The sequence below is a fragment of the Physeter macrocephalus genome, chromosome 10, assembly GCF_002837175.3.
Source record: "Physeter macrocephalus isolate SW-GA chromosome 10, ASM283717v5, whole genome shotgun sequence".
NCBI lineage: Eukaryota > Metazoa > Chordata > Mammalia > Artiodactyla > Physeteridae > Physeter > Physeter macrocephalus.
In genome coordinates, this window is record NC_041223.1 from 84,341,610 (window position 1) to 84,348,560 (window position 6,951).

Below are 6,951 nucleotides of genomic sequence, written 5' to 3' on the forward strand. Positions count from 1 at the left end.
CCGCTCCGCGGCATGTGGGATCCTCCCAGACCGGGGCGCGGACCCGGTTCCCCTGCATCGGCAGGCGGACGCGCAACCACTGCGCCACCAGGGAAGCCCTGGGTGGAAGATATTTTTCATTGGTCCTTCTTGTATCTGGGACTTTCTCCAACCTTGCATGGATAGATTTGCTCTGTATGTCTTCTCTCTCCTGTGGTAGAATTCTTAGGCATGTATGTTTTCTCTGGTTCTTACAACTTTCCAGTCTGGTGCTGTAAACCTCTCTTTTGAATTCTAGAACTGGGCACTATATCTCAAGCTTGTGGATTATCCCTTGTCCACAGATCTTGGCCTGTTTCCAGAAAGGACTCCCTGTTTACTGGAACTCACTATGGCCTTTTTACTCAGGAGCCACACAAGGAGCTGGCAGAACAGTGGGGAAGGAGGTGTGGTTTTAGCACTTGGGTCATCGGGGATGCCCACAGGTTAGGTAGGGGGATCCTTGTGTGAGGTTCGCTCAGTGGCTTGTGGGTGGGCTTCCCGCTGGAGTTAGCAGAAACCGTGTCCTTTAAATGCCTTTTGACATTCTTATCTGACCCTTTCCTGATCTCCTCCCTCCCCTTCATTATGGAGTTCCCACCTCAATTCTCTGGGTGCTGCTGGGAGAGAGAAATAGGTTTCTCCCAGCATTGTCCTGCACAGCTGGGTAGCTGCACGCTCAGTCACCACTCTCCCTTTCTCCTGTAGGATGGGGTTCCTCTGGCTGGTTCAGCCCCACACTGCACTGCCTTGGGAGAGGGGAAGCACTGGCAAATTTCCTTTTTCTCTCTCCAATGCATCCAAACTCACATATATTTTTTTCTCCAATGGAATAGTGGTATCTCCCCTGGGGAAGGCTGGACTTCTACAAAAGCTCTCTCATCTAGGGGTGTCTACCCAAATCACCACTCTTCTCGTTTTTCCTGGCCATGACTAAGAGAGGCTCTGGTTAGTTTGCAAGCTCCTGCTGGTTCCACATGCAGTCCTGACTGGGGTCAGTCTGCTTATTACCTGATGCACAGGTGAGCAAGACTCCTCCTGGGTCTCTTGCCACAAGGTGCTGTATCTTACAACTACCACAGATGTACTTTTATTCATGGATGGATGCAGAATTAGTTGTTAAGAAGGGGGACAAAAAGGAGGGATGTATTATGCCACCAAGATGCTGACATTGAAACAGGAACACCAATACTAAAATATTTTGAATGACATTTTGACAATATAAAATTCCAGGTTCAAATCTTTTGCTCCAATACTTTAAGAAATGACATTACTATTTGCTTCTATTGAGAAATTTGATGTCAATATGAATCTTTGTTGTTGATCTGCTCTTTCTGGAGTCTCTAAAAGTTTTATCTGTTTTTAATATCCTAATTTCATTTACATATCAGTGTGTGGTTTTCTGGTTTCTTCTGTTTGCACAGAATTGGCCCTTTCAATATGAGGTCTTTCATCTTTCTTTAATACTAAGACATTTATCTCCATTATTTCTTCCAATTAAAAATTGGAAGTTCTAATCTTTTCATTATAAAATTTCCTTTTAAGACTCTTTATGTGGATGTTGCTACTTCTACTTTAGCCTTTCATGTCTCAGTTTTTCTCATTTTATCCTTTTTGGGGGATTGCCTTAACTAAGTTTTCTTATAACTCATCTTTAAAGTATTTGCCTCCTATTACCCCAATCCACTACCTTCTTTATTTTGACTACTTTATCTTCATGTCTAATATTTCCATTCGGCTGTTAAAAATTTTTTTTTCTGTCCTTGTTTCATTTTACTCTTCCTTTACCTCCTAAAGAATATCTATCATGCCTAATTTAAAATCTTGATTTGTTTGTTCCAGTAATTCTTCTTCGAGTGGCAGAAGAAGATCTCTTTCCAGTTTGTTCACTTACAAAAATAGATGTTATACTCCTGAGATGCCTTGTTTTCCATTTGAGCCTGTGTGTTCTTGCTCCTCTGGGGCTACCAGCTGTTCTTTATGGTAATGAATGTTGGGGAGGGGAAGAGGGTAAGTCCCTAGTCAGTGCCAGTAGCAGCAGACTAGGGAGAGGGGAGGGGAGGAGCCCAGGAACTACAGAGCCCTCGCTGATGATTCTTACTTGCTCCATCCTCTTACCCACTGTCTAGTCAGGAACTTATCTTGAAGCCCTTGGGGAGAAGCAGCATCAGAGGAGACAGCCTCCTGGATTATAATCCACAGCCCTGGGCTTTGAAGAATTTAGGATGTGTGGTGCTATCTTTTTTCCAAACTTCTTTACCCCATCTGGGTTTGTGTGCTTCTCTGATATTTCCTCTTAGTGATCACAGATGGCCTCAGCGATTGCTTAGAGTCTCTCAAGACAAATTGGGGTAAGGCAAGAGAAGAATTTAAAAGGCTTTCCTCCTGCCTATTTCACTACTGGCCCCTGGGCTTCAGCTACCCAACTCTCACACAAGTCAGTTTTTGTTGGGCTTCAGTCTCTGGGTTTTCTTATCTTTTTATTTGTTATTAATTGGTGCAATCTGTGTTCCCCTCAAGCATCTATAATTTCTCTAGAGTTGATTTGGAGGATGGAGCCAGCAGCATGTCCTAGATTAACTCTTGGCAGGAACCAGGGCTATCTTGCAGTTTCTTTTCCCATAGACCTGCCTCCATTAAAAGCTGTTCAGAGCATAGGGAGCAAATATTTGGGAGCAAATTCAAGAAGCCAACCTCTTTTCAATCTGTGAAAAGTAAATCATTCAGGTAGGTGGGGACCCCTATTCATTCTCTTAGTACGAACAAGAAGCCTCAATTTGACAGTGGCATCTAGTAGCAAAACCTTCACCCTTTTTAATTTTAAAAAAAATAACGTCTAGGAAATACATTTAAAAATGGATGAAATTTGAGCAGCTTGGTTGGAATGGGAGCGACTTTTGGCCAAGGAGGTGTAGGGTAAATAGTAAATATCCTTACAGTTTAAGCCACCATGAATCGTGTATTCTATTAACTGCAGCCAAATAGATTCCAAATGAAACCAAGTCTATCTAATAAGTAAATTAAAGCATGTTTCCTTCAATCCCCATCTTGATTTAATATGCTTAGTAAGTTTTTATCACAAATAAAATGTCAGCTAGTCAACACAAGTCCAAATACATGAACTTTTACCTTTTCACCATATTTTCACTTCTCCTTTGGACACCCCACTGTGCTTGTAGGTAAGACTGGTTTTGTGGGAAAACGTTTGGGGCAGTATTCTAGAACCTCTGTCTCAGAATAATGCAAATCAGAATGGTGTTCCAAAACCTTGTTTTAATCACATAGCAACTGCTGACATAAACAAAATGTAATGTTAAAATACATAATAAAGCATGTTTATTTGTATCACTGTCTTTATTAATAGGAGGAATTGTATTTTCTTCTGATATTTTTCAGAACTTGGTATGCAGCACCTAATGCTTTTCTTTTATGGTATGGTATGGTTGATGTAAAATATTACATAAATTTCTGGTGTACAACAGAGTGATTCAAATTTTTAAAGGTTATATTCCTTTAATAGTTATACATTATTGAGTATATTCCCTGTGTTGTACTACATATCCTTGTTGCTTATTTACTTTATACATAATAGCTTGTGCCTCTTAATCCCCTCCCCCTATTTTGCCCCTCCCCACTTCCCTCTCCCCACTGATAGCCACTAGTTTTTTCTTTATATCTGTGAGTCTGTTTCTTTTTTGTTATATTCACTAGTTTGTTGTATGTTTTAGATTCCACATATAAATGATATCATACATTATATGTCTTTCTCTGACTCATTTCTCTTAGCATAATGCCCTCCAAGTCCATTCATGTTGCTGCAAATGGCAAAATTTCATTTTTTTATGGCTCAGTAATATTCTATTGTGTAATATACCATATTTTCTTTATTCATTCGTATGTCGATGGACACTTAGATTGCTTCCATATCTTGTGTATTGTAATAGTGCTGCTATGAATATTGAGGTGAATGTATCTTTTTGAATTAGTGTTTTCTTTTTTTTTTTTTTTTGATAAATACCCAAGAGTGGAATTGCTGGGTCATATGGTAGTTCTATTTTTAGTTTTTAAAGAAAACTCCATACGGTTTTCCACAGTGGTTACACCAATTTACATTCCCACCAACAGTGTACAGGTGTTCCCTTTTCTCCACATCCTTGCCAACATTTGTCTTTTGCAGCACCTAATACTTTTTCTGACTCAGATGTGAGATGTTTGTTTCAAAATCCAAATTACTGCTCATTGGTTTTGAGTCCTAGGACTGGTAAACTTCTACTTTCAACTTTTGTGAATGTCAGGGCCTCGGGTGGGAGGAAGGGGTCTAGAGTCTGGAAGATGGAATTTTGAACTAGCAGAATGCAAAGTCCACTTAGCTGAGAACTTTGGTGATGGGATTTCATGGATCAAGAGATAGTATAGAAGCACACTATAAATAACAAATATTTATTCCTAGATAGAAGAAATTTATCATAGATAATGTGTACATGCATAAAATATTGTTTCCTGTCGTTTTAAACTCTTTTTATGTTACTCTAGCTGTTCTTAGTCTCATGATGATTGGCTTTCTCTTCTATTTAAATTTATGCAAAAGTTAAAAAAATATTTAAAACCAACATTCTCCCTACTCTCCTACTCTTACTTTTGCTGGGTTATAGAACTTAGCAGAACCTATTTCTCTGAAAATATTCCCTCGTCCCAAGTTATATTTTAGACAAAGACCAGCAAAAAGAGCACCAGCCTAATGATAGATTTCCAGATAACTTTGAACAACTAAAACATGTTAGTTTTAGAAACATTTTGTACACTTCCTTGCTTATGAATTTATGGCTTCTGATACTTTTAAAAAACACTGTCTATCCTTCTAAAATAAAGTACCACCAAAGCCAAAAAAGTGTCCAAGATACACAAAAAAGAAACCTTGAATGACATGGTAAGCAGAATTCTAAGAAGACCCTCCCTTCCATGACCCTCATTATTGTACAGCCTTACCCCAGAGGTACTTCAGGTTCAGGGCCAGACCACTATAATAAAGTGAGTACTGCAGTAAAGTGAGTCACATGATGATTTTTAAAATTTCCCAGTGCGAAGGTTATGTTTACATTATACTATGGTCTATTAAGTGTGAAATAGCATTATGTCTAAAGAAGCAAGGTACATACCTTAATAAGAAATACTTTATTGCTTAAAAATGCTAACCATCATCTGAACCAGTGAGTTGTAATCTTTTTGCTGGTGGAGGGTCTTGGCTCAACGTTGATGGCTGCTGAGTGATCAGGGTGAAGGTCGGGGAGGCTGTGGCTATTTCTTTTTTTAAAAAACTGAGGTATAGTTTATTTACAATATTATATTAGTTTCAGTTACACAGCACAGTGATTCAAAACAATTTCTTAAAATAAGGAAACAATGGAGTTTCTACATCGATTGACTCTTCCTTTCATGAGCGATTTCTCTGTAGCATGCAATGCTGTTTGATAAGCATTTTACCCACAGGAGAACTTCTTTCAGAATTGGAGTCGATCCTCTCAAACCCTTGTGCTGTTTTATCAAATAAGTTTGTGTCGTATTCTAAATCCTTTGTTGTCATTTCAATAATCTTCACAACTTCTTCACCAAAAGTAGCATCCATCTCAAGTAACCACTTTCTTTGCTCATCCATAAGAAGCAACTCCTTATCCATAAAAGTTTTATACTGAGAGTGCCTCAATTCAGTCCCATCTTCAGACTCCATTCCTAATTCTGGTTCTCTTGCTAGTTCTACCACATCTGCAGTTACTTCCTCCACTGAAGCCTTGAACCAAAGTCATCTATGAGGGTTGGAATCAACTTCTTCTAAACTCCTGTAAATGTTGATATTGGCACCTCTTCCCATGAATCATGAATGTTTTTAATGACATCGAGAATGGCGAATACTTTCTGGAAGGTTTTCAATTGACTTTGCCTAGATCCATCAGAGGAATCATTATCTATGGCAGCTATAGACTTTTTTAAAAAAAAAAAATTTATTTATTTATTTATTTATTTAGGCTGTGTTGGGTCTTTGTTGCTGCACATGGGCTTTCTCCAGTTGCGGCAAGCGGGGGCTACTCTTTGTTGGGGTGCACGGGCTTCTCATTGTAGTGGCTTCTCTTGTTGCAGAGCACAGGCTCTAAGTGCGTGGGCTTCAGTAGTTGTGGCACGTGGGCTCAGTAGTTGTTGTTGGGGTGCACGGGCTTCTCATTGTAGTGGCTTCTCTTGTTGCAGAGCACAGGCTCTAAGTGCGTGGGCTTCAGTAGTTGTGGCACGTGGGCTCAGTAGTTGTGGCTTGCAGGCTTAGTTGCTCCGTGGCACGTGGGATCTTCCTGGACCAGGACTCAAATCCGTGTCCCCTGCATTGGCAGGTGGATTCCTAACCACTGGACCACCAGGGAAGTCACCAGCTATAGTCTTATGAAATGTGTTTCTTAGATAATGAGACTTGAACATGGAAATTACTTTTTTAAAAAATTTAATTTTATTAATTTTTTTTATATAGAAGGTTCTTATTAGTCATCAGTTTTATCCCCATCAGTGTATACATGTCAATCCCAATTGCCCAATTCATCACACTACCACCACCCCCCCCCTGCTGCTTTCCCCCCTTGGTGTCTGTACATTTGTTCTCTACATCTGTGTCTCAATTTCTGCCCTGCAAACTGGTTCATCTGTACCATTTTTCTAGGTTCCACATATATGCGTTAATATACGATATTTGTTTTTCTCCTTCCTTCTTACTTCGCTCTGTATGACAGTCTCTAGATCCATCAATGTCTCTACAAATGACCGAATTTCATTCCTTTTTATGGCTGAGTAATGTTCCATTGTATATATGTACCACATCTTCTTTATCCATTCATCTGTCGATGGGCATTTAGGTTGCTTCCATGACCTGGCTATTGTAAATAGTGCTGCAGTGAACAT